At 41.1% G+C, this 27603-nt stretch overlaps 1 protein-coding gene across 2 annotated transcripts in view; it reads left to right on the forward strand.

Annotated features, from left to right (window-relative positions):
- Positions 1-27603, forward strand: part of COL8A2 (collagen type VIII alpha 2 chain) — a 148566-nt gene that overhangs the window by 34847 nt on the left and 86116 nt on the right. For both annotated transcript variants that reach the window (XM_044287656.1, XM_044287655.1), the window contains exon 2: positions 11522-11577. The gene's annotated coding sequence lies outside the window, so the exon portion shown is untranslated. The remainder of the gene's footprint in view (positions 1-11521; positions 11578-27603) is intronic.

Consider the following 27603-nt stretch of genomic DNA (forward strand, 5'->3'; position numbering starts at 1 on the left):
GCCAGGAGCTTCTGTCGGGAGCAGCGGTTCATTTCTGAGACGTCCATATAGTGCGGGGGGAATCCGAAGACCCTCTCCATCTCCATGCATCACAGGATGTCCTCCTTCCCCTCCATGATGACTGGGAACTTGTGATGTTTTCCGTGAAGAAGAGACCAGGGGCTGGTAGTTATGGTTTGAATCTTAATGAACTTTGCGACTCTTCCGGGATCCAAGCAACCTTGAAGCTTTGTCTTCTCATTGTCTGTAGCTTCTAAAGGCCTGTTCATGCCAGGCAGGTTCCCACAGAAGTATCTGACTCGATGAGCAGCCGATACCGCACTTGAATCAATCTTGATAGGATTTGTCTCCAGTTGGAGAGAAATCGTTTTTTGGAATGCTTTCTCCATCACAACCACGTTCTCGAATAACCAGAAGACTGGCAGATTCTCTCCTGTCTTAGGCAACGCTTTATTGAGTAATCGTGAAAAGTCAAAAAACTGTTGTCCACTGCCCCCATAAAGGCCTTTCCGGTGCGGGTTAACCACAGATAATTCACTACAAGGACTGCCACCAATTATCAGATCGAATTGTCCCCATTCTTCAATCTGTGTCCTGGTTATATTCTGTATGTCGCCCACATATACAATGTGCCTTGGATGGCTTACCCGTCCTATCATGATGGCGTGCTCACACACCTCTGATGACATATATTTTTCAACATTGATAAGCTTTTTGAGAACCAGTTATCCTGTCAGTCCTTTCCAACACAACCGGCACACTCCTGAAATAATCTGTGCACCTAGGGACCCTGCTCTTTCCACTTTGTAATTCTTAGTCCACAATCTTCAACAAGATCAGCACACTCCTCTCCTGAAATACTCTGCACTGCTGAGGAATCCTGCTCCTTTCACTCTTAGTGTGTGATATGCTACTCATCTTTTTATTTATTTATTAGAAATTCAAACAATGCAATTCACCAAAAACAAAACATTATTATATTATTTTTACCCTAATAAACACTACCCCCCTGTTCATACCCAACCAACCCTCCTCCTTGTGATGTGTCCCCCCCCCCCCCCCATGAATAAGCAAAAAGGGGGGGATAATTAGGAAGTGTAGTCCATTTTCCCTCAGTATTTCTGCTTATATAGAATGTTTTCATATTTCTTAATCTAATTAATCAGGTTAACCCATGAAGTAATACTTGGAGTATTTTGGGAAAACCAAAACCTAGCAATCAAAAGTCTCGCCAAGAACATTATTTTAATAATAATGAATTGACCCACCATGTCCTCAGCCTCCACTGCAGGGACAATTCACAGTGCCCCACTAGCATGCCACATGTGCAGGGCACGGCAGTGTTACGCTGTTCTGCACCTAATTTGCTGCACAGACAGGATCCGTTTTTTGTGGGTTATCGTTCTTATGGATCAAAGGAAGGGCAAAATAATCAGTGACATCAACACAAACTTACTGCTGCCACCCACCCCACTCTGTCGGGGGGCTCTACTTGTATAAACGTTTATTAGAACCGGTTCTGTAGACATCTATGTGGAATCAGCTGACTACGGTGTAAAAGGAGTGCGCTTCTTCTTGACGCTAACATCGACCCATAAGGCAGAGTTCAAACTTGAGTTATTTGGTCACTTTTGACCCCATAACTGGCCAAATATGTGAAGCGTGCAGTGATTCTAAGTGCGACACCTGTCATCTGCATGTCATAGTGACTCACAGTATTATTTCACGACCACAGCAGACTCCCTAAGTGGGTTACTACAAGGCACAGTGTTCTACACCACTATACAGGCTCTCACTAGCAATTCATTTATAACTTCTAGCAGTAATAATAAAGGAATGGCACAACACAGAGTGATAAGAATATATGCTCCAGGTTATAGATACTCTTTAAAAATCCCATATGCATTCTAAACACTGTTCTATATTGTGCTCCTCAAATTTACATCTTATTTGAGCATCACTGTGCAGAAAGATGTATTATTGGACATTTTTTACACTTTGTTGGAAGGATTCTGCTCCCTAATACCTGTTAACACAATGCGGCTATGCAGGACTTAGCATTTTGCTCCTCACATCATCTCTGCAATATTTCCAAGCCAGTACACACATGTATATTATGTGAATTCAGCAGCTCAAACAACACTGGGGGTTGAAAGATGTCAGACACAACCTTTGCTGTACATCAGCATTTTTAATATGCATGTTAAGATGACTCCCAGTATTTTACTATATAAAGCCGCTGTGAGCTTAAAAACACACAGTTAAATTGTTTTAAAAGCCATTTGTACTATTTCCCTATAATGCACTTCAAATGTTCCATTTTATCCAAACCACAGGCTCCTTGGTTCCTAGAAAAGGGGTAAAAGGAGAGATATATAAGAATAACATTAGCTGCATTGCTGTTAACTCTTACTACCTGGCAGTCAGACACTGTGCAAGTAGCATATACTCAGTTCATGGAAGCCTACAATGGACTGACAAAGTTATGATCTTTTTCTTTATAAGTGACAGGATTTACAGCTGAGCATTATGGGAGCAGTTAAAGGTTTTTGGTCTTAAGTTCAGTAACTGAAATGTTTGGAAATTATCACTTCTATTTGAATGTGGGTCAATGACCCAGACCACAAGAACTTTAGTAGGCTTTCTCTGACTTGCCAAGAGCAATGTCTGCTTCATTTGAAAAGTTTGGTTCAGTTGACAGCAGAGTTTCCATAGAGTTACAGGATACAATACACAATGACTAACCTGCCTCCTGCTTTTTATAGTGTGTTTTTTTATCTTAGTAGCACACAAATATTTGTTCCTTACAAATGTCATTTTATGCAACAATCTTTTCATGTCACTAACTCAAGACCTAGATTCAGATAGAAAATAAGTAGGTTAAGTCGTTTTTAGTGATAATGTGCAAGGCCAGTGTCAGCAGCAGACAAGCATGGGTAGATACCAAGCTACACTGGACTTTGGAGACCCATGGTGACCTGGTGTAGACAGATGGAAGATGTTCCAGAATTATGATTTTATGGGGATTATGAGTATTTACTAAGACAGACATGTCATGTGTAGTGACCAGTCCTTTTTAAGTTGTCATTACTTTGCTTATTAATGGTTTCCAAAAGTGACAACCACCAAGTCATTTAATCATCTCCAGACGTCTAAATCACCAGCACAGCTAGTTATACAATGATTGGCATAATTGTCATCTAGAGTATGCTGCTATTTTTGAAGACCAGAGATAAACAAACCACCCACTATAAACGTGAATGCATAACCTCCAGAGAAAGGGAGAACTCAAAAGTATAAATACCGTAGATCTATATGTTTTTCTATTAAAGGGATATTCACTAGGATATGACCCCATTGTCTGATAGGTGCGGGTCCCACCGCTGGGACCCGCACCTAGAAAAAGAATGGAGTGGGGAGAGCTGTGGCTTGAGGACCCTGGGTTTCCCGGGGTCCATCCGATGCCAATCACTGCTCCCGGCTGCTCCCGGCTGCTCCCGGCTGCTCCCATACAAGTAAATAAGAGCCCCACTGAAATGAATTGAGGGTGGCTGCTCATGCGCAGTACCACCTCCATTCAATTCCCCGCTCCCAGAGGTGGGACCCGCACCTATCAGACAATGGGGGCATATCCTAACGATATGCACCCATTATATGTGATGGAAAACCCCTTTAAAGGTGAGAGTTCTATTTATCAGGATTATCCACAATTTTAATAAACATGGCTGCATTCTTCCAAACAAAGCACCACACATGTGTTCTGTCTTCTTACATGTTCACATAGTGTGCACACCATTCCTGTATTCCAAATAAGAGGACTGTTCTTTGTTGTCTAACTTGTTTATTGGTCAACAGGTTGTACTCTCTGCGTGATGCACATGAGTAAGAGATTGTATATGGGGTAAAACTTCAAGAATACAAAAAACATGTATAAGTATTAAATATAGGATAGCATGCACTATAACATTACATTAACAGTGAGGGCACATGGTAAAATGGCTGCCTATACATACGATTGTATGCCTAGATAACAGTTACTACAACTTTCTTAGTAACAATTACCAACTGATTGAACAGCTCTGCATAACATCATGTCCATGAAACAGATGTAGATATCTTACCAGATCTATTGCTTATACAAAGATAGTGGAGTTTGAGAAGGAGACATTCATAGGATAGCTCTAATGATGTGTCCTGGAGACTTCTCTTTCCCAGGATACCTTGCAATAACCCACAATGCAATAGTCTTGTAACAAGAAAACAAAGTGTAATACAAATTAACACCGCTAGATGGTGTTATAACCACACTGAACACTGTGAAATACCCTGACTGTGGCAGAGCACCATGTCCAAGTGTTGTGTCAAGTGTTGCAGCTCAGTACCATTTATTTCAATGCAGTTGAACTGCAATACCAAATAAAACAGGGGCAGCATTCTATTTGGAAGAAAGCAGGTACATTTTTCTAACCCTAGACAACCTCTTTAAAGATAAACGCAATGGAAAAATAAATGTGATTGGGAGTATTTAGTGTATGGCAGCAATGACATTGGCAATGGACACTATTTCTTACATATTGCGTGCTTCACTGTTTAACATCCAGGTTATGCCTCAGCTATTGAGTTAAAGGATTGACTGATCTATCTCAAAAGAAGGCATCTTCCAGAAAATCAGGCATTTATGAGATCTAAAGTAACACCATCTTTATGCCTGTCAACCACAGTTCTTAAATGCTTATAACAAAATGTTCAACTACTTTTCATTGGTAGAGGCCAGAGCTCCTTATTCCCACAAAAACATAGGGGTACACTTATCTGCTACATCAGCTTTGCGACATAAAAATGTCAAAAGAGTGCCAGATTTGGGCAACTTTTTGCCAATGTGACGTGGTTGGGATTACAGATTAGAACACTTTTATGTCTCATTTATGACCCCTTCGCGTACTTTTACTGACACATCACACTTGAGCCAAATTTATTTTTTACTGTGCACCACTTCATAAATTTGACACAGCAACACAAACCAAAGACAGACTCATCCAGTTCATGTTTGTGCTCCCAACCATCGGGACACTCAATGTTAAACAGTGCTGACCTCTCGGCCTAGGCACATAGGGGGTCATTTATAAAGCTGAAATAGGCCTATATTAGAAGTGTGTCAGGCGCAGATTGTGGCGCAACGACTAGTCTCTGCGTGGGGGGAAGGGGAGGGGCCATTAGGCCAGTCTAATTTACCATTTTCTATGCCTGTTTTTACGCCTGTCTTACATTTAGAAGTGGTGGTGGATCTGCCGAAGTTATGACTCTGGCGGATCCACCACCAGCTCAGGGGTTTATTAAGACCGGCATTTAAGACGTGCACAATCAATCAAAATATGTGCACAATCATCCCACATGACTTGATCCAAATTTTGAAGTTGCATGTGGCTAAAAAAAACTGTTTTCAATCTGTCTTATATGTCTCTCTCACATGCCACAGATTGGAGCTAGGTGCTTGAACATTTAATCATCTGCAAATCTTAGCGACACCTGCTAATTCATTGATTTGCCTTAAGGACTTAACTGTATGGCTTGTCCTTCTTGATACTGCAATTTCAATGTTAGGGAGTGTATAAATACTAATTCTAGCAAAATTCTTATCAGTTTGATTAGAATTTCGCTATAATGAGTTTTTATGAGCTGTCAGGAATGCAGAGATAAGGGCTACAGATGGAGCTTTCAGAGCAGCTCCCTGATGTATTCAGTGTGAAACAGAGAGCAATGGTCAGAAGATGTAGTGAAACTGAAAATTGTTGATAATTTGTAATACATATCAATTAAAAATATATCATTTTCGCCCAAAATGGGTTAAATACAATGATAAAAATTGCCCCCAAAAAGTGTCCATAGCCTTTAAAGAGGTGTACCGATCTGGACATTTGTATGGCTAATCACTTGTCCAGCAAGGCAAGTTTAGAATTGCATTTAAATGGGCATACATAGCTGCTCTTCATAACATCACTTGACTCTTTAAATTGGGTCCTGAGCTGAGGAAACTCCAAATTTGAAGTCCATGTGCCATAGTAGGGCATATGAAAATGCATTGTCCAGATACTACTGATTTGTGAACGCCCCATTTCTACTTTTATTAGTTTTGTCATACTTTTTGGCTTTCATGCTGTTTATGCATCATATTTATAATTTGCTTATGTTACCCTGGGATTAGAACAGCGCTGTCGTGGCCTTTGAATTGGATACAGCTGTATCTGAAGCGCAGCCTTGTGTCATATTAGAGAAAAATGCAGAAAGGCAAGTTTTCCAAGTGTACTAAGACAACTCATATGGAAATGCCCTGGGCCAGTGACACACTTGTGTCTGGGATGTCTTACATTTAAAGGATAAAACCAGTCAAAACCATATTCTGATATGCCTTAATACATATGAGAAGATCAAACGTCCACACGTTACTATGAGCCACATAGCTCATTAAAGGGTTTCTACCACTTAGGTGTCACATATTTAGCTGTCAGACACTAGCGATCCGCTAGTGTCTGCTCTGGCCAACCATCCTAATATAATTGCTTTTGGGCCGGTGGTTTGGCTAAAAAAACTACTTTTATTAATATGCTAATGAGCCTCTAGGTGCTATGGGGGCGTCATTAGCACCTAGAGGCTCCGTCTACCTTCAGAAACTGCCGCCGCCGAGCGCGTCCCTCCAGCCCGCCCATCTCCTCCTGAATGCGATCCTCCTTGTGAGCGTATGTATTCTGCGCATGCGCAGTGAATGTCTGACCGCTTCCTTGCTCAGACATCTCCACTGCGCCTGCGCGATGACGCCATAGTGCTCCGAGGAACAGGCGCAGTGGAGATGTCTGAGTAGGGAAGCTGTCAGACATTTACTGCGCATGCGCCGAATACAGGCGCTCACAAGGAGGATCGCATTCAGGAGGAGATGGGCGGGCTGGAGGGACGCGCTGGGGGCGGCAGTTTCTAAAGGTAGACGGAGCCTCTAGGTGCTAATGACGCCCCCATAGCACCTAGAGGCTCATTAGCATATTAATAAAAGTAGTTTTTTTAGCCAAACCACCGGCCCAAAAGCAATTATATTAGGATGGTTGGGCAGAGCAGACACTAGCGGATCGCTAGTGTCTGACAGCTAAATATGTGACACCTAAGTGGTAGAAACCCTTTAATTCAATCAATCTGATTAACAGTAGTAAAATGTTTTTAGAGTGCCAGTGGCACCTGCGCAGCTACATACGTTGCACATATGGTATGTCCACTCCCAGCGCCATGAAAGTGTTAAGCAGGATTACAATGCTACACCTTTCTCCTGGTTGCTGGATGAGGTTTGCAGCATTAGTATAGGCTGTGTCAAGATGGGTCCTGATCAGAAATACTGCGGCATGCCTCATACCTCCTGCAACCATTGACTTTGAAGAAGGATGTTCCATTGTTCAACGTGTTGCATGACACTTGATCACAATAAACCTAAATTTCATGCAATTTCATTCAAGTGCTGTCTATTTTGGACTTGTGTCTATGAAGACTTCTGGTGGAAGGGTCTCAAGTGGTGTGCACCAATGTATTTAAGAGTTGTGCCCTAAGGTTTCGTAGATGGGTTTTCCAGTCTCTAAACAAATTGGCCAGTAATCTGTAATGCCTTCCTCATCATCAAATGATATGCTGCTTTAATATGAAAAGTTCCATGGTCGCCTGCCGATCTTTATTTATTACACCCGAGAGATGGCAAATTGTCCTGACGTAAGCCGAACAGCCAATTACTGACTGCAGTGGTCAGGTCAATATGGTTGACATATCACTGCTGCGCCCAGGGTAAAATGGTTCCACTCTGAGGGTGAGATGACATGATAGCAGCCAGAGCTCTTGATAGCCTAGTCCAGTGATGGCTAACCTTGGCACTTGACTCCCAGCATGCTCCATTTATTGCTATAGAGTTCTGAGAACAGCCAAGCAGGCGGGGCATCTTGGGAGTTGTAGTTTTACCACAGCTGGAGTGCCAAGGTTAGCCATCACTGGCCTAGTCATTTGTAAAAGTGCCCAGCACAATATAAAAGATACACAAATCTCTATGTTATAAAGTGCATATGTGAACTTAGCTGGCTGAATTTGGGGTGTTTCAACCACACATTCTCTTGTAAACTATAAACTCGCCCAAGTCAACTCAACTACACTTTGTAGATTGATTCAAAAAATTGTTAGGACCAAACACCCATAATCCCAGATACATACAGTAGATATACAGGTAAATGACCTATTTGACTATATACTAGTGAGAATTACAGATCTGTGCCCTATTCGGGTGTATTCACATGTGGTGGACTTGTAGCAGAAATTTCTGTAACTGTCCCAGAAATCCATACACATAGTACAAAAAACCCTATTCATATGTATGGAAACAATTTTCATTCTGCAACACCTATGACGTGTGTATGTAGGTTTTTTGTCCAGAGAAGGGCAAAGCAAATGCCTTTGACTTTGGGCATTAGAGACTTGGTGGTTTCATGGTGTAATAAAGACAACAATGCAGTTGAATAAAACTACGACTCGCAAGATGCACACTTGCTTGGCTGTTCTCAGAACTCCATAGAAATGAATGGAGCATGCTGGGAGTCGTAGTTTCACCACAGCTGGAGTGCCGGAGGTTAGCCATCACTGGTATAGACAGTCTATGTAAAGCAAGTATCTAAGTATCTATGCTGCCTTAGTAAGCTAGTAGGGTGGATGGATGATTCATTTTTTCTTCTCGCACATAAAAGCAAGTACAGAAATAAGTAAATCTGGCTGCAGGAATGTATTATTTTTATTACATAAAAATGACTATTGTATCTTTAATCTTGACTCTTTAGGAGGGATGGCGAGACAAGGTTTTGGGGGGTTTTTAAATACTTGAACCTTTTTATTCTTTGTAAATTTCTGTAATGAATATTTTACAAAGGCATTTCCAAGCTTGAACTACTTCCCCTGTCTATGCTCTGGACAAGAAAACCGCTCCTCTCCTCAAAACGTGGGCTCTGGAAGAGATTTTTTTTTTCCTTAAAAAAAAAAGTCTAGTTTCAGAAGAACACGGTAAAGGCTTTGGCAACTAAAGCGTCTTTCCACAAGTCGAGGAGGGGGTGAGAGGCAAAGACCTAGATTTTTTCTTCCTTTTTACATGCTGATTGAAATTCCAGAATTTTCCAGCCCTGCTTAACTGTGTATTGTGGTCTGTACTGGACACATCAGGGAATTTCAACGCATTTCCGTGTTTTTGTGCTTTGTCTTTGAGGCCATTCCCAAGAACTATTAACAAAAAGGACTGCATATGGATTTACTATAGTTTTACTTGTAATTCCTATTTACTACAAAATAGTAGACGTATAGAGGTGCATTTTTTTTTTTTAGAATGTCAAGTGGGCAAGATATATATCATTTATATCGCAGTCTCCTGATTTTTTTTTATATTTATCACCAGAATCTCCTGGTAGTGGTATTATTATTCAATCTGCAAAAGATTGACTGAATTGGAAAAAAAATAAAAGCTGCATGGAAAAAGCGTAGACCCTTCTATGCTGGGGATCATGGACACCCGGCCTTCTGGTGTACCTGTCCCGGTCATTACATGGTCAGGACCATTCAGAGAGCCTATCTGTTGGTGGTATTCAGAGGCGTAGCTACCGGGCCCAGGAGCCTGAGGGGCCCCAAAGACCCTCGTGCCACATGAGAAGACACCTGTTTTTATTGAAGGTGCATGCTGGTCAGGTTACACTTCTGGCTGCAGTATAATAATAGGTTGCTGGATGATTTTATCATTGTTTCACTCAGGACGGAAGGTTAACTATTCATCCAATCCCAGCCACTGAGACAGTTGGGTGGCTTTTTCAGGATCAGAAAAACATGGCTGCTTTCTTCCAGAAAACAGTGCCACATCAGTCTATGGGTTGGGTCTGGTATTGCAGCTAAGCTCCATTGAAATGAATAGGGTTGAGCTGCAATGTCACTGTGAACATATGTGACAGTGTTTTTTTCTAATCTTAAACAACCCCTTTGGCTACCATTCTGGTCATAGCATACAATATCTATATCTCCATATCTACAGTATCAACCGTACTTGAGAATGTCCCATGCCTTATTGCTGTAAAACAAAAAGTGCTAACAAGATCATTGCAGATGGTTGTTTGCCTACTTATAGAGAACCGGTCACCTCTCCTGACATGTCTATTTTAGTAATTCTTGCATCCCCCGTGTAATACCATTTCTGGAGCACCTTCTATTCATATGGCTCTATGTTGTGCCATTATTTTATTATTAAGTTATGAATGAATTACTAGCAGTTTATAATGAAGGTCCAGATGGATGTTATGTGTTGGAGGAGGGGGGGGGGGGGGTCCCTGTACAGTCTAACACTGGCAGCACTGATTGGATAATGTTTCACATCATGGAGTTATAAGATCTTGCACTTTACACCTTTATTTCTTTCAATGGCCATTGTACTATGAAATAATTGTGGGGGGTATAAAGTGGGGGCTTACTGTATATTAAAGGGGTTGTGTCACTTCAGCAAATAGCATGTATTATGTAGAGAAAGTTAATACAAAGCACTTACTAATGTATTGTATCCATATTGCTTCCTTTGCTTCCTGGATTCATTTTTCCATCATAATATACACTGCTCGTTTCCATGGTTATGACCACCCTGCAATCCATCAGTGGTGGTCATGCTTGCACACTATAGGAAAAAGTACCAGCCTATGTGCACGCCCACAGTTCCAGTCGCCAGAGAGTCCAGTACTTTTTCCTACAGTGTGCACGGCCACTGCTGATGAATTGCAGGGTGCTCATAGAAATGAGCAGTGTATAAAGTGATGAAAAAATGAATACAGCCAGTAAAGGAAGCAATATGGGTAATAACAATACATTAGTGAGTGCCTTGTATTAACTTTCTCTACATGATAAATTCCATTTGCTGAAGTGACACAAGTCCTTTAAGTTTTTTGGAAACACAGATCTAAACATTTCTATAGACATCTAATGAATATTATTTAATATAGAAAAGTAATGTTGCGTCAATGAAGATCTATCAGCATAGAAACGGAGGGAGGAAATTATTTCATTTTCCTCAGTTATTATGGCAGGTCATTGACTCAGGAAAATGTGTGTTTGTGAAAGCTCCATTCAACTAGCAATACAGAGAATTTTGGAATGGAAGAAAAAAGGAAATATTACTTGGCAATAATTTGTGAGTAATGGCTTAAATTAAGAACTGTGGTTTTACCACCATTAGGACCACCCTGATTTCATACTAAATCTGGATGAATGGCTGAGGCTTCAGATTTCAGCTTTAATATCCCCTACTATGGTTAAAGACACAAATAATTCATCTGATTTGAGCATTTCTGCCTATGATATGTGCATCTATGGTTGTGAATATTGTGATTTGACTGTAAATAATGTGAATAGCAAAAAAAAACTATGTTTGTTCAGTATACAAATTATAAAAAAACAAAAACACAACAAATATATATCTTTTTTTTCTCAATCACAGATCTGTTTGCAGTGCGACCAGGAAAAGTGCTATTTAATACCTTGTGACAAGACCAGGTAGGACTAAAGGTTCTGTAAATGTGAATATATTACTTACGAGTGACGAGTCCATCCTGTCAGCGCTATAGCTTTTCCATTTACAGCACATTGGGAAAAGTCACATTCCACTATGTTGTATATTATAACTGAACAGATACGTATACTACATAACACACAAACTGATTTTAAATTTTAGAGAAAAGAGATTAATACAATTACATATTTGAAAGAGAAACTTGGGGAAATAGAGTTAAGTCATAGTTTTCTGGGCAAAACATGTGCCGTGGATGCTGACTGCCATGATGAACGCCAGCAAGCCACCCTTGTCTAGGTCAAGATAGCGTGCTAAGTGTTTGCCCTGGATGAAGAAAAGCCTAGGTATGACTAAGGTTAGAGCAGCTAAAAACAGTAGATAGCTGTCGGTCATACACATACCTGTTTGGTCGAGCATGCAGATGTCCTGAACATGGAGAGGGGAGAAAGACCCTGCCAGGTACCTCAGGAGGCACCAATACACAATAGATATGCACATATGCATGGTTAGGTTTAAAGGGGTTATCCCATCTGGGACATTGATGGGATATTGCTAGCATATGACATCAATGTCAGATAGGTGTGGGTGTAACAGATGGTGTTGCAGAAAAGTGGAACTTATAAATAAACATCCAACTGGCTTGATCCCAAACTAAGGAGCATATGGGTGAGCCCTACAAAACCCCTAGAGCTCTCCCTGACTGTTATGCCCATGCAAAGGTCTTTATGGTAGACGATTGCATGCCCACGTACCTAATACTATGTGACACCTGAAAACCCTATAATAGTCAGAGGACACGACCACCGGCTCCCTGCACTTAATACGGACTGAGTCAGGGTCACCTAGAATCAAGTCAGCAAGGAAACACAAATAAAGAAAACAGACTTAACTGAGGAATCAGCAGAAGCAGCATCCAGCAGTGAACAACTCATCCAGGAAGAAGTATAAACCGTAAAGTGAGGCAGTATGGGAGGGAATATAAAGGGAGACAATTAGTGTAAATAGGTGACAGCTGGAAGAAGGAAAGGACAAAGTGAAACCAAAACAAAGAACGTCATGCAAGAGGTAGAGAAGAACGTCTAACAGACCTTCTCACAGACCTGGCGGTGACAGTGGGTCCCATGTCTGGGACCTGCTCCTATCTCCAGAACGGTACCCTGAAACAAGCAGAGAGAAGCTCCTCATGTGTGGTCACCTTACATTCAATGCTATAAGAGTTCCAGAAGTGCTATTTCCGGCAATCCTATAGCGGTAAATAGAGAGGCGCCATGCTTGCGTGGTGTTCTCTCCATTCACTGCTATGGGACTTCCGAAAACAGCCAAGTGCGCTCTCTCAGCTATTTTTGGAACTCCCTCAACAATGAATGGAGAGCACGATGTTCATATGTGGTGTGCTCTACTTCAGTTCAGGGGCCTCATTCTGTAAATAGGAATGGGTCCCAGACGTGGGGCCCGCACCTATCTGACATTTGATGTCATATTTTAGTGATATGCAATCAATGCCCCACATGGTCCATCCCCTTAAGACAGAAGAGCTACATTAGTTTCACATTTGACATCAGTTACATGATGGAAAAAATTGTCATGTCGACAGGGCTTTTTTTTTTTGTGTCATGTATAACGGAAAGAAACTGAACCGTTATTTGGCCCCATAGACATATATTAGGACAGAGCAAAACGTAATGGCTTTCGTTTTGTATTCCGTCCTAGAATTCCGTAACTTTATTATAACGGAACCTATAACTGAATTCCCTAATGCTATTGGGGTCCATTAAGATTTTTTAGCAATCTTTGCACATAAAGTATAAAGCAAAGATACTTGCAACCAAGTATCAGTCAACTGCAGCTGACCCTCTTTTTGATGGTTTCGACAAGGTAAAAAACAGTAGGATACGGTATCACATTTTCTAATGGGACTTCCCTAGTGTAGTTTTATTAACTGAATCTTTCAGCAGTGAGGGGATTCTTATAATATAGAAACCTGGAGATTAACCAGATCAAATCAGCTGTTTACAGTAGTCTGTGAATAAGGGTACTTTCACACTTGCACCAGAGGATTCCGGCAGGCAGTTCTGTCACCGGAACTGCCTGCTGGATCCGGCAATCCTGACGCAAACGGATGCATTTGTGAGACGGATCCGGATGCGGATCTGTCTAACAAGTGCATTTCAATACCGGATCTGTCTTTCTGGTTGTCATCCCGAAAAACTGATCCAGTATTATTTTTTTTCTAATTTTTAATGCAGACTGCAAAACCGTATCTGTTTTGCTGGAGCACTTGGGGCAGGATCCGGCATTAATGCATTTCAATGGAAATGAATGCCGGATCTGGCATTTCGGCAAGTGTTCAGGATTTTTGGCCGGAGAGAAAACTGCAGCATGCTGCGGTATTTTCTCCGGCCAAAAAACGTAAGAGGGACTGAACTGATGCATCCTGATGCATACTAAACGGAATGCTCTCCATTCAGAATGCATTAGGATAAAACTTTTTCGTTTTTTCCGGTATTGAGCCCCTGTGACGGAACTCAATACTGGAAAACAAAAACGCAAGTGTGGTTAGCACTGGTGCCTTGCAGAGCTGGGTTCCTCGGTTCCACAACATCTGCATGGAGTTTGTATGTTCATCCCGTGATTGCAAGGGTTTCCTCCACACTCCAAAGACATACTGCAAGGGAACAGCTTGATGCTAATGTCTGTAAAGTGCTGCGGAATATGTTAGCGCTATATAAGTGCGTAAAATAGATAAATGAAGGATTGTGTCTACTGATGGGTTTAGATGGAAGCCTGCAAAATCTTTTTTGTGCTTAGTGAGTGGCATTTTCATACATTGATTACTCATAGCTGAGGGGCCATCCACTAAAGAGATATCATTTTTCTTTTATTTTGCAGTAACAGAGAAAATATTCTTTAGGACATATGCAGAGTTCAGTCTTTGCAGATATTATCCTGTTATTATACTGCATGTGATCTGTAAATATGTCATAAGGATAGGACTCTAAGGAGGATAGAATTAAGGGCATGTGACAAAGTGCTGGTGAGATTACCCCGAGTATGGGAGCTCAGAATTATTCTGAAATTATTCACAAAGAAATCATTATAGAAACCATGTACTCTATACCATATTGTATAGTGTTGTTATAGTCAAAAATGTATTGACAGGAAAGGAGAGTTAGAGTGCTGCTTCAAAGTTTGCGAACCATTTAGAATTTTCAGTATTTCTGTGTTAATTTGACCTAAAACTACATCCGAAGTCCTAACAGTAGATAAAGATAACTAAATCAGACACATGAGTACAACATATTAGACTTGGTCATTTACTTACTGAGGAAAATGATCCAAAATCACATGTTTGCGAGTGGCTTTCAGTATCTGGTGTGACCCTCTTGTGCAGCAAAAACTGCAAGTTAAGGCCTCTTTCACACTACAGTATGTTGAATTCAGTGTTTTGCGTTCCGTTTTTCACGGATCCGTTGTTCCGTTTTTTGCTTCCGTTGTGGTTCCGTTTCCGTTCCGTTGTTCCGTTCCGTTTTTCCGTATGGCATATACAGTATACAGTAATTACATGGAAAAAATTGGGCTGGGCATAACATTTTCAATTGATGGTTCCGCAAAAAACGGAACGGATACGGAAGACATACGGATGCATTTCCGTATGTGTTCCGTTTTTTTTGCGGACCCATTGACTTGAATGGAGCCACGGACTGTGATTTGCGGCCAAATATAGGACATGTTCTATCTTTTCAACGGAACGGAAAAACGGAAATACGGAAACGAAATGCATACGGAACACATTCAGTTTTTTTGCGGAACCATTGAAATGAATGGTTCCGTATACGGACCGTATACGGAACGCAAAAAACGGACCGCAAAACGGAAAAAAAAAACGGTAGTGTGAAAGAGGCCTAAGTGTGTTTCCAGTAATTGTTGATCATCAGCTTGCAGGGATTTTAGCCCATTCCTCCGTACAAAACATCTTCAACTCTGTTACGTTGGTGGGTTGCCCCCATGAACTGCTCTCTTCAGGTCCTTCCACAACATTTCTATTGGACTAAAGTCAGTACTTGGGCTGGGCCATTCCAAAACTTTAACTCTATTCTTCTTGAACCATTCTTTGGTAGAATGACTAGTGTGCTTTGGGTCGTTGTCTTTCTGCATGACCCATGTTCTTTTGAGATTCAGCTCACAGACAGATGTCCTGATATTTTCCTTTAGAATTTGCTGGTATAATTCAGAATTCATTGTTCCATCAATTATGGCAAGCTGTCCTGGCCTAGATGCAATAAAACAGGACCAAACCATGATACTACTACCACCCAGGGTTGCCAGTCATCCAGGAATTTCTGGACAGTTTGTAAAAATAGACAACTTATTTCCTGTGTCCGTGATTTTTTGGAGGCTGATGGTACTTCACTAGAATATTTTGGTGATAATTATAATTTTACAGCTCACAGTAAATTCTGGTAGTGAGGTGTGATAAGTATATTGAGCAATAGACATATTATCTTTATCATTCATAAGGTTTTTCCAATATTTCCATAAAAATGTTGGCTGTTCAGTGTCCTCCTGATGGTCCTCCTCAGGAAAGGTCATCAGTATATGATTGGTGGGGGTCCGACACCAGGGACCCCCACCATTTAGCTGTGTGAGAAGGCAGTAGTACTTCTGTGAGCGCAGTAGCCTTCTCTCTGCTTTTCCTCTGCTGAGTAATGACATGTTCATGTGTCATGTGGCCTAGGATCAGCTCAGCCTCATTGAAGTGAATGGGCTGAGCTGCGACACCAAGCACAGTCACTATACAATGTACGGTGCTGTGCTTGGTCAACAGAGAGAAGGATTCCCACCGATCGTATACTGATGAATTATCCAGAGAAAAAGTAAACATGGATATAAAAAAGTTATAGGCTTTAGAAAATGGAGACAAAAAATGATTTTTTTGAAGATTTTTTTTTTCCAGTATCAAAAAAGCAAGAAAAACTATACATATGTGTTATTGACGGATTTGGACTGACCTGGAGAATGAAGAGCACAAGTCAGTTTTACTGCATAGTAAATGCCGTAAAAAAAAAAAACTGTGGCAGAATTGCTTTTCTTTTTCCAATTCCACCCCATTTGGAAATGTTTCCCCACTTTCCACTTCATCCTATGCAGTAATAAATGGTGGCATTAGAAAGTACAACTTGTCCCACAAAAAAAAACTTTGACCTACATGGGTGAACTGTCAAACATATCTGGACTACTCCAGGAGGTAGCGACCTGAAAGCTCCCCTGCAGTGAAGTCCAGATTCCTGTACAGGTTTTAGAGGGTGAATACAAGGGGACTGCCAGGAAAACACCCTTAGGTTTAGTCCAAAGTCAAATTGCTCAGTTGATGCGGTGTTTCCATACCCACTAAACATAACAAAATATCATTCTTTATTTCTTCAAATTAAAAAGCCAGCATAGAATCACTTATGAGAGCTATGAGTAAGGGTGATGGTCACCTGAAACGAGTAAGCAATCTTATACCATCTCTAAATTTGAAGAAATAAAGGAGGTGATTTTATCTTAATCAGAAATTTGGAGTCTAGATTCACCTTCACTCTTGAACTAAATCGAAGGAATGTCTACCTTTGGCCACAGTGCATGTATCTTAGTATTAGCCAGAGACCGTTAACAGATCTATTAAACTCATGCTCGCTGGAGTTGTTGACAGAGAAAAGAGACCCCCATTATTAAAGCTTTTTTACATTTCCAAGCATAAAGGCACAGATGAATCTATACTCTTATACAGGCATCCTCAAACTGCGGCCCTCCAGCTGTTGTAAAACTACAACTCCCACAATGCCCTGCTGTAGGCTGATACCTGTAGGCTGTTCGGGCATGCTGGGAGTTGTAGTTTTGCAACAGCTGGAAGGCCGCAGTTTGAGGATGCCTGCTCTTATACCTACACCAAAGCATGTAATATAGATATAAATGATAAATTCAGATTTGCAGCTGCGATTCCCATGCCAAAAAGACACATGGTATGAATCGTGTATGGGCATTTCTCTTTGAGCAGGGTGTGTACATAACACTGAAGGATACCCTATTATTGAAAAGCAATTCTCCCTTCCCTCGTTGACCCAAATATGTTTAGCTGTTCTTTTTACATAGCCAAACATGTGCAATGTTTCTTTCGCTAATAACAACATCACACACCTACCAGCAGGGCAGCCTCTCCCTTATTATGTCTCACATGTTCAAGAAGCCCAGCAGACCGCGTTGTCCCGCAGAAACTTATTTGAATGTAAACTGAGTTCCGAGGCAGCTTTTTCTCATTTTCAAACTATTTCATATCAGACCTTGGCCTGTCGTTTGTTTTCTTTGAATTTGGTTGAGAAAATGGTCTACATTTCTAAGGATATATCTGCCTAGGAATCTTGGCAGGCGGATAGACATATATCTAAACACACAGCAAATCTGAAACAGGAGGCGCCTATTAGCAAGGAATAAACAAGATTTTCTGCTAGCCTTGGAATAGGAGTAAGCTGGAAATAGATGATTTTGACTGGTAATTTCTGGGTTGGTGATTCCTAACTGCTTCTGACCTGCTCATAGGATTACAATGGGATATTTTCATTTTAAAGGTATACCTGTGTCTGAGGAGGGGCACAGTAATGGAAGAATGTTAATTTAATTCACGCTTTCCTTTTTTTGGGGGGGTTGTGTTTTGGGGTATTCAATAACTTCCATAAAAATAATTTAGAGGTGGATGAGACTTTCCTATTTTGGGGATCATGATTGCTATTTTAAGCTATCCATTGTATATTGTGGAATCCCAACAGTACTCCAATGACAGATGTTGTGGGAATCAAGGATTGGACATACTAGACATGTTTTGAGATAAATCAGAAGAGCCTGCATACCTGGTCAAGCCTTAGTACACCCAGCCAGTAAATAACTGTCAGTCCCAGTAGTTGACCAGCCTGCCCAATAATTGCTGGTGCAAACTAGGGATGAGCGAATTGATTCTACCAGATTGATTCATCTCATTAGCAGGAGTTCTTCACCTGTGAGCGGCTGTCCCCTCAGGTGAAGACGCACCCACCTGATTTTTGATTGACAGGGCTGGACATCTAGCCCAGCCCTGAGAATCTGGGCCCTGGGCCACTGTGCCAAGTAGCAATGCAGAGGCTGAAACTCAAATGCAGCTGTGGGAGTAATCGCTGCTCCCGAACAGGCACAGGCACAGGGCCCATATTGTCAGGGCCTGTTAATCAACAGGCAGATGGACACTTCTTCAGCTGTGGGAAAGCCCCTCACAAGTGGAAACTCCTGACAATGAGACCAGTGGCATAACTAAAACAGACTGGGCTCCACAGCATATTTTTGAATGCCCCCCCTCTCCCATGCAAACCTCACTCCTGTGACTAGTCAAGATAGCTCTCTCAGACCAGGCCAGGCAGGTGCTCCATCCATTTCCTACATGTATATACTGTATGTCATGTCACTGTATATACTATCACTATATATAAAGTCAGACAGGGCCTTGATGTTAAAATCTTTTAGTCATCCGAGAAAAGCCCCTTCTGAGTTCAGTTTCCGTAGCAGCCGGTTCCCCCTGCTTCCACTATAGCTATGCCGTTGAATGAGAATCGATTCCCTCATCCCTAGTGCAAACTTATGTCTGCCCCACTCCAAGAGTCCTCTCCATGACTGATTTCTATAATATGTTCAGGGAAGTAACAGGCAGCTGAATATGATATGATAAATATGTGCGGCATCTCCATGATAATCATTTTCATTGATGGTTTAACCTATTCTTTAGGTTCATGGAACTGTAATGGAATTCAGTTCTCCATGCTCTGACTTCCTGGTGAGCTTGTAATAAAAAAAAGTCAGAGCTGCTAGGTGGGGAACAGAGTAGCATCTGGACCAATGATAAGACAGGGATGTAAAAAATATAGCAGCACATTTATGAAAGGGAACCTGTCACCTAGAAAATGCATATTAAACCTCCAGAAGTACCTTATTTCCGTCTGTAGTATGATTATAAATGTGTCTGTGTCTTTTCTGTGCAATGCGGCAAAACTCTGTAAAAATACTTTTATTCAACTGGCCACACTATGTAAATGATAGTCTTGAAGTCAAGGGGGCAGCGGCCTTCTCGCCTCAAGTCAAGCGCACCCACCCCCTTTACCTCCCTATAGCATTTGATTGAGAGGATGCCCAATTCCTTCACTGCCCTTTGCTTAAATGTAGTCTCCGCGCATGCGCTCTCGTGTGCCAGTGCCTGCGCATTGAGCTTTTGAACAATACCTCATAGCGGAATGGAACAGTGGGCAGGCGCCGGTATTGCAGGGACACAGTGCACGTGCAAGACTAGATGCAAGCGTCCAGTAGTGAAGGAAATTCTATCAATCAAACTCTAAGAGGAGGTAAAGGGGGCGGGCGCGCTTTACTTCAGACAAGAAAGCCGCTGCCCCCTTGACTTCTAGACTATGGTTTACATAGCGTCAGTAATGTAGCGTCAGTTTTTTATTTTTTTACTTTTGCCGCATTGTACAAAAAAGACACAGACACCTTTATAATGATGCTACAAGCTGCAATAAGGTACTGCTGGCGGTTTAATATGCATTTTCTAGGTGACAGGTTCCCTTTAAGACCAGCGCTTTAGAGGCCGGTCTTAATAAGGCCCTGCAGTGGCGATGGATCCTCTGGAGTAATATATAGGTGACGTCCTCTACATAACTTTGGCGGATCCACCGCCGCTTCTAAATGTAAGACAGCTTCCTAGGTGTCTTACATTTAGACCATTTTCTATGTCTAAATCAGGTCTAGAAAATGGTAAATGAGACGGGCCATCTGGCCTGTCCCCTTCCCTGCCCACGCCATGCCCATATTTTTTTAGTCCTGGCGTGTCCACCTCAATTTTAAGCAATAATCTAGCCCACTATTATTCCTACAGTCATCAAAAAGACAGGACACGTCTTCAATATCAGAATGCATGGTATGGTGTCATCTTTGTGGTAGGGCAAGGTGAGTGCATTTATCTTTCTGTGCTGTTGCTCAACTCATTGTCTATTTTTATTACATGTACATGCACCAAAAATGGCCTTAGGTTATCAATTTTATATGTTAGGACAGGTAGATATATATATACAGTATATACTGAATATAATATATTACCAGAAATTTTATAGTCTGTCTAAATCTTGCTGGTACTTTCCTTTCCGATGTTTACAAGATCAAAGGGCTTTATACCACAAGAATTCGGGATAATGCCAAAATCCTGCATACCAAAGGACCAAACCACATCTTGTTTTCCCTTTATCCCCAGTCTGTTAAGATCACAGAGTTTTCCCTTTTGTGTTTTCAAAAAGAAAAATTTGGCGTTCATATAGCAAGCTCAAGTATATTGTAATTAGCTATACTGAGGAATTCTCCATACATTCTGTACTAAGGTGCCATGTTTACACCTCTCCCATAGTTCACAATCCATAGCCTTGAATGTCTTAAAATGACTTAATTTACAGTGTTTTCAGGTGAGATGATTACTTGCCATAAAAATATATAATTTAGTATTACAAGAGAGCCCCCGACTCCAATGTTACATAACGCACCTGAGAAACAATGTATAAGATCTACAGTTTTTTAGACTTTTTACTACTTTTGTGCTTTACTGAACCGATTCCTCTCGACACAGTCACTGCTGAGCAGTATGTAAAAAGTAGCTACCGCAGACATCATTGGTCTCTATTTGCTTGCCTGTTCATGCGTGCACAGATCTCATACGGCCCCATAGCAAAACTTAGTAGGGGCCCTCCTGCCTCAGCCAGTTTCCCAGTACGTGTGCGTCAAACAGTCCGAGACAATGTGAAACATGAGACACAACCCCCCGATTTCTGACTAATTAAAAAAAAATTAATTAAGGAAGAAATGTTTAATAAGAAATGTAATTTTAAAAGTCCCCCTCTGACTCACTCACTATATCTGACTTCTATGTCAGAGAAAGTGGAAAAGTTGCTTCATAAATATCCTGCACATTCTGAACAGCGTATTTCTCAGTGTATTTACATCAGACAACTGGTATAATATATAGATAAATATCCTGCTTTCCTACACACAGTATACTAGGAAACTGACTGCCTGCAGCTACCACTAGGGATAGCTCAGTGCATAGGAATTTAAACAGCTACCACTGAAATCAATGAAAGCCATGGAATGTATGAACTGAGATCCCCCTAGTGGCAGCTGATAGAAAATACAGTGAATTTACAGTATGAAGAAGCAGTTCAGTACTTGGATCCCTTCATCTCAGGCAACCATAGCAGTCACGTGGTCTGATTCTATGGTAGGTATGCCACTGTATAAAAAAGGAAAGAATGAAGCCGCTCAAACACAGATGGTTCCGCTGCTCTTTGTTGTCTTCTCAGTGGTGATGTGCCTTGCTGACTCATGACAAATGCAGATAATCACTGACCACAGTGAATGTGTGCCATACATATCGGCATTCCTGCTGTGGCCAGTGATTGGCTGCAGTGGTCCTGTGTTGGTAGAGCACATCATTGTTGGAGCACTGTAAACAGAGGGAACAGAGTTGGCAGCATTGAAACATTGGAGGATCTAAAAGGTGAGGATATGCCCATTGTTATTTTAGGCCGTTAGCAGCTGCCATAAGATACAAAAGATAAAAAGCAAAGCCCTGTCTAGTGATTGCAAGAATAACAGGAGGATATCCTGTGTGTCTAGACCTATGGGAATCTCTGCCAGTGGAAGTCATGGTTGTTAGTGGTTTTGGATTCCACTCTTGGAAGAAACGGAAATTCAAGTTACCGGTATTCGGTTTCATTTACATGAGTGTTTGATCCAAGAATTTAATGTAGCATTTAAGGAGTTGTTTGAAATTTTGCCACCTACTATGCAGACAATTTAAAGGGGTTATCTGACTCTTTGTAACTGTTGGTCTTTCCTCTGGATAGGTTATCAGCATCTGATAGGTGGTAGTCCGACACCCGGGATCGTCAGGACCTTCTTAAAGAGCTGATTGACGGAGGTCCCATGTGTAGGACCCCCACCAATCAGATGCTGATGACCTATCCAGAGGATAGACCAACAGTTACAAAAAGTCCAGAGGCACTCTTTTTATCTAAGTGCCCACATGAATAATGTGCTTTTTCCATCAGACCATCATTTATATGTTTGAGTAGTTTTGGTTTCATCTTACTTTGCTGCTTGCTTATTCCCCTGATGAACCACATGGACACCGCCACCTGGGGAAACGCGTCGGGGAGTGAAGATTTCAGCAGGGACAACCAGGGTGCTTCACTTTTAGGCAGGGAGAGCGGTAGGGTCACCCTAGGGATAAAATATCTTCCCCACCCCGTCTTATCGGCTGTTACCCCTGAAGACCGGCTGGGCTTAAGCGAATGGTATCAAGTAATATGGATCACAACAAATGGTGTTGCTCTGCATTGTTATGAGTATCTTATATGCTGGTGTTGTCGCTTTATTGTCCTGCTAATCTGTGGTTATACACGTGCACCATATGAATATATATCTCAGTGCGGGCACGAGTAAACAATTTTATATTATCTATGTACAATTAATTTTTGGGGTTTTGTTCTATTCTTAAACGTATTTAGTAAAAGTTAAATTTTAGGGGTATTTTTTTCTGTGATATGTCTATCCAGAGGATAGACCAACAGTTACAGAGAGTCAGATAAACCCTTTAAGCCACTAATTTCCTCTCAATAGGACCTGCCAGATATAGCCAAGTGATGTTCTCGGCTATTGCCAGCCGTCCCATGGAGGTAAATAGAATTCCAGTACATATGCCTGACCTGCCACTGAAGTAAATGGAATAGCCCTTTAAAGGGGTGCGCCAGGATTCAAACATTGATGGTTTTCTTCTCAGGATACGCCATCAGTGCATGATAGTTGGGGTCTTGACCCTCTTGATGATAAGAATGAAGGGTACAGACAGGTACAGCAACTCAACTGGCCTGGTATGTGGGCATTGTACTGCAACCTGTTCTAATTAGGGGAGATTTATCAAAAGTGATATAAAGGAAAACTAGCTAAGTTGTCCATAACAACCAATCAGTTCCCACATTTCATTTTTCAGAGCTCCTTTGGAAAATGAATGGTGGGATCTGATTGGTTGCTATGGGCAACTTAGCCAATTTTCTTACCAGTTTTGCTAAATCTCCCCAACAATTATGCAGAAATATGAAATCCTAGTAAAATAATATCAAGTTAAAGCAATATACAGTATGTTCATGAGCAGTACTGTACAGTATATGGACTTGTCTGGCAGTTAGTAACAAATGGATCTAGACTAGGGATGAGCGAACTTCTGTTTTCAAGTTCAGCTGACAAGATTCGGGTTATCTAAGAATTTCGTTATGGATTCTGCTACCACAAACCATAAGTTATGGTCTGTGGGAGCGGAATCTATAATGGAATTCTGAGATAACCCGAATCTTGTACGCCAAACTTGAAAACACAAGTTCGCTCATTCCTAATCTAGACCATAGTACCAATTCATTTGTCTTAGTTAAAACTATAAAAACTGAACTACTAGTGGCAATTTATTGAAAACATGGAAGGTTTGGGTCAGTACCAAGGCTTGTGTTTCTTCTTTTGGACCAAAGAGAGACTTATACATACCATCAGATATGTATAATCGCTCCTTAAGAAGAAACAGACAGTGGTTGGCTTCAAAATTTAACTCCATTATGACCATATGTTCCCAACCGTAGATTACTTGGCCTGAAGTAAAAAAGAACAGTAGAGCTCAGGGAATATTTTGGCTGCTCACCTTGTCCGTATGTAATCTCTGAATGATTATTCTCCGTGGTGAGACATGAAGGCAGGACTGCAAATCTTTCCATGTTTTCTGAAGGGCTGCAGGATCGGTTCCACAGTAAACAATGGAAAATATTTGGAGATTTTTCAAAAGAGCTTGAGAGTAAATATGCCTGTGAAACACGGAAAGGTGGTTCTAGTACAGCCAAGTAGCAGGTGAAATGGATTTCGGTTTCATAAATCAGACGGCTAATTAATATATTTCGATCAAGCCAAACTTAAATTCTTCCTGGGCTGTGAGCAACCAGCTGAGAGGCAAATGTGTTCTCTAATATTATATGTTAGATTAGTTATAACATAGATTTTAGTCTACTATTTAAAGAGAATTTGTCACCAGCGACCTCCATATCCCATTGTTTGCCTAGACACATAGCTTTGTTTAACTTGATTAAAACACTGTTTTTCTTTTGTAGAGCCGAAGCTCCACTCCTAAGTTATCTTTATATTTAAAGTGTAGCTTTATTTTTGTAATGTATTGGGGCAGTGATACTGCCCATTTTTGTAATATACTTTCATTACTGAAATCATACATTTCTATTAGAAAAATAGCTCTAAAGTGGCCCATTTTGAGCCTTAGCAATGCTCCTCTGTCTTCTGTTTACATAACAGTGAAACCTTGCTCAACATTGACCGTGTTATGTAAACAGAAGACAGGGGAGCGTTGCTAAGGCCCAAAATGAGCCACTTTAGAGCTATTTTTCTAATAGAAATATGCGATTTCAGTAATGAAAGTATATTACAAAAATGGTCACTATTACTGCCCCTAAACATTACACAAATAAAAAAAAGAACTACAGTTACACTTTAACCCCTCAGGGACTCGGCTCATTTTCACCTTAAGGACCAGGCCATTTTTGCAAATCTGACCAGTTTCACTTTATGTGGTGATAACTTTAAAACGCTTTGACTTATCCAGGCCATTCTGAGATTTTTTCGTCACATATTGTACTTCATGACACTGGAAAAATGGAGTCAAAAAAATTAGCAAATTTCCAAGTTTCAATTTCTCTACTTCTATAATACATAGTAATACCTACAGAAATAGTTATTACTTTACATTCCCCATATGTCTACTTCATGTTGGATCATTTTGGGAATGACATTTTAATTTTTGGGGATGTTATAAGGCTTAGAAGTTTAGAAGCAAATCTTAAAATTTTTCAGAAATTTTCAAAAACCTGACTTTTTAAGGTCCAGTTCAGGTCTGAATTCACTCTGTGAGGCTTACATAATAGAAACCACCCAAAAATGACCCCATTCTAGAAACGACATTCTTCAAGGTATTCAAAACAGATTTTACAAACTTTGATAACCCTTTAGGTGTTCCAGAAGAATTAATGGAAAATAGAGATACAATTTCAAAATTTCACTTTTTGGGCAGATTTTCCATTTTAATATTTTTTCCAGGTAGAAAGCAAGGGTTAAAAGCCAAACACAACTTAATATTTATGGCTTGATTCTGTAGTTTACAGAAACACCCCATATGTGGTCGTAAACCGCTGTTCGGGCACACGGCAGGGCGCAGAAGGAAAGGAATGCCATACGGTTTTTGGAAGGCATATTTTGCTGGACTGGTTTTTTGACACAGTGTCCCATTTGAAGCCCCCCTCATGCACCCCTAGAGTAGAAACTCAAAAAAAGTGACCCCATTTTAGAAACTAGGGGATAGGGTGGCAGTTTTGTTGGTACTAGTTTAGGGTACATATGATTTTTGGTTGCTCTATTTTTGTGAGGCAAGGTAACAAGAAATAGCTGTTTTGGCACCGTTTTTATTTTTTGTTATTTACAACATTCATCTGACAGGTTAGATCATGTGGTATTTTTATAAACCAGGTTGTCACGGATGCGGCGTTACCTAATATGTATACTATTCTTTTATTTATGTAAGTTTTACACATTGATTTCATTTTTGAAACACAAAAATTGTTTTAGTGTCTCCATAGTCTGAGAGCCATAGTTTTTTCAGTTTTTAGGCGATTTTCATGGGTAGGGTATGATTTTTGCTGGATGAGATGACGGTTTGATTGGCACTATTTTGGGGAGCGTATGACTTTTTGATCGCTTGCTATTACACTTTTTGTGATGTAAGGTGACAAAAAATTGCTTTTTTTACACCGTTTTATTTTTATTTTTTTACGGTGTTCACCTGAGGTCTTGTGATATTTTTATAGAGAAGGTTATTATGGACGTGGCGATACCTAATATGTCTACTTTTTTTGTTTCCCTAATTCTTACCAATTTTTTTTTACTTTATTTGGGGAAAATGAAGTTTTTGTTTATTTTTACTTGAAACTTTAAATTTCTGGGGAGAAAACTTTATTTTTTCAACTTTTTTTTCACTTTATTTTTTGTCCCACTTTGGGACTTCATCTTTTGGGGGTCTGATCCCCTTTAGAATGCATTCCAATACTTCTGTATTGCAATGCATTAGCTGTATGAGTAATACAGTGTATTACTCATATAGCTTCCGGCCTGTGAGATCCAGGGGGCTGGATCTCATAGGCTCGTCACCGGAAGGCAGCGCCGATGCCTAAGGAAGGCATTGCGCTGCCTTTCATGCCATCGGGTCTCCCTTACAGCCGCACGGGGATCCGATGGCACCGCCGCAACCTGTAAAAGCCGCAAACCGCAGGTCTGAATTGATCGCCGACACGAGCATTGTCCCCGGGTGCCTGCTCAATGATTTGAGCAGACACCTTGTTCCGATCACCGCCCGCCAGGGCGGCGGTGATCGGAACTACACATGACGTACCGATACGTCATGTGTCCTTAAGTACCGGGACATTATGCCGTACCGGTACGTCATGTGTCTGCAACAGGTTAAATTACGCCTTTGGTGCAATGAGGGCATCACCGTTGTTCTTGTTGCACCCATGCTCCTCTGCTTTCTGTGGCCAGCCCCTCCCTGGCTGCTTTGCTACTGCTTGACTATTTCAATCAAAGCAGCCAGGGAGGGGCTGGCCAAAGAAAGGAGAGGAGCTCCTCCTGATGGTGCCCTTGATATTGGATGGGTGCAAGGCAGGATGCGTAGAGTCCAATGACCAGCGTTAGGCGTAGGAGCCAGAAAACCAGGCCAGATTTAGAACTCTTTACTGAAGTGCAAGGATGGCAGTGATGGCCCTCTTTCTTCTCTATCTGGCTAAAGTCTCTCTCTAGTAGAATCTATGGCAGGCAATAGTACA

Source organism: Bufo gargarizans, chromosome 3 (genome assembly GCF_014858855.1).
Source record: "Bufo gargarizans isolate SCDJY-AF-19 chromosome 3, ASM1485885v1, whole genome shotgun sequence".
Taxonomy (NCBI): Eukaryota; Metazoa; Chordata; class Amphibia; order Anura; family Bufonidae; genus Bufo; species Bufo gargarizans.